Source organism: Echinops telfairi, unplaced genomic scaffold (genome assembly GCF_000313985.2).
Source record: "Echinops telfairi isolate 266 unplaced genomic scaffold, ASM31398v2 ScPeMD7_18;HRSCAF=68, whole genome shotgun sequence".
In the NCBI taxonomy this organism is placed as follows: Eukaryota; Metazoa; Chordata; class Mammalia; order Afrosoricida; family Tenrecidae; genus Echinops; species Echinops telfairi.
The window spans coordinates 72,966,888-72,968,779 of NW_022103915.1; the positions used below are offsets into that span (position 1 = coordinate 72,966,888).

Genomic DNA, 1,892 nt, shown 5'->3' on the forward strand with positions numbered 1-1,892 from the left:
TGTATAAATCCTTATGGGCTCAGAAACCCTCATTTTTCTCCTACAGACTGACTGGTGGCTTAGAACTTATGACCTTGCAGTTAGCAACCCAACACCTGATCCGCTATACTACCAGGGTGCCTCGAAGGCTTTTAAGGGTATGGATTTTTCTTTCCATACCTATGGCTTTTAGAAAAAAGTTGTGGAATAGAGTGTGTAAGGGTGTGGACATTGGAACTAGGCTGCCTGGGTTCTAATTCTGACTCTGCCTGCTACTTACAGACTCTATGATTTGGGGTAAGTATTCTAACTGCTGTGTGCCTCAGTTTCCTCACCTGAAAATGACAATAGCATCTACCCTCCATGTTATTATGAGGACTAAGTGGGCTACTATAGAGAGTGTAGTTAAAACAATGTTTGGCACATAAGAATTGAACGCTTGCTGCTAGTAATAGTATAAATATTTTCATTGCTTTTGGATAGTCTAACTTTAGGCTGTGTGTGTGCATTTGTGAGGAGCCCTGGTGGTAAAGTGGTTACATCTCAGCCTGTGATTCCCCAAGGCCCCCAGTTTGAAACCACCAGGAAAAAGACAGGGCTCTCTATTTCCACTAAAAGTGACAGCCTTGGAAATTCACAGGGTGGGTTCTGCCCTGTCCTTGCTATGAGTCAGCACTGACTCAATGGCAGTGAGCTTGGTTTCATTTTTTTGGTTTGTTGTGCGTAGTATTAAGTTATGAAGGGAGGTGGGGGGCCAGCCCCCACCACTAGTCACGGGTGCAGTAATGCACAATTGTACGGTTGATATATATATATATATATATAATATTAAAGTCATCGAGAACATGAGAGATAAAAAAGATATTACAATGATGCAATCAGACACATTACATGGTAGCATTGCTCAACTCTGCCCCGCTTGGTGGTCCTCGTGGGGGGAACCCGGCCACAAGGACAGGAGCAGCCTCGGGGACCGAGAACCGGGAGCCTCCCCTGGCCCGAGAGCTGGAGAGAGCCTCCCGGGCTCTGGAGCGAGCTCTTGGCCCCAGAGCTGGGGAGAACCTTCAGGGCTCTGGAGAGATAAAGTGGGCAAATGGAGAACAATGCTTAAAAAACCAATGCAACAACAAGCTGGTTCTTTGAAAGGATCAATGGAATCCATAAACTGCCGGCAAACTTAACCAAGGATAGGAAGGAGCAAACCCCGCTCCTCTACAATCATAGTAGGTGACTTTAATATACTGCTGTCAGAGAAAGTTCACCAGGAAAGAAACTCAATCAGGAAGCTACAATGCTAAACATCCCAATTTAGGCAACTTGACCTGATAGATATTTATAGAGCTCTCCACCTAAATGCAAAAAATTCACCTTTTCAAGTGCATAGGGCTCTTATTCAAAAATAGACCACATGCTGGGGCACAAGTCAAGCCTGAGTAAAATCAAACACATAAAGGTGACTCAGATGTCCCTCTTGGACCACCACGCCATACAGCTAGATATAAACAAAAGGACAAACAAGGGCAAACAATTGGAAGATGAACCTTATGCAGAATGTGTGGGTACTGACCCAAATTAGAGAGGAAATTAGAAAGTGTTTAGAAACTAACGAGAATCTGAACACAATGTATCCAAAGCTATGGGACATAACAACAGCAGTTATCAAAGGTTGGTCGGTAGTGATTAATGCACATATAGAAAAAGGAAAAGAGACTTGTGACTGGTACATTATCGCAAAGTTTTCAGCAACTAGAGCAGAGTCAACAGTACAATACCTCTAATAGCAACAGTATAATCCCTCCAATTTCTTCCAAAGAGAAGAAATAATAAAAATCAGGGTGGAGATAAAGTGGGCAAATGGAGAACAATGCTTAAAAAACCAATGCAGCAACAAGCTGGTTCTTTGAAAGGATCAA

General features: G+C 43.2%; 1 long non-coding RNA gene across 1 annotated transcript in view; it reads left to right on the plus strand.

The window, feature by feature from the left end:
• LOC123521462 overlaps window positions 1-1,892 on the plus strand; it is an 85,893-nt gene that overhangs the window by 18,425 nt on the left and 65,576 nt on the right. The window lies entirely within an intron of this gene.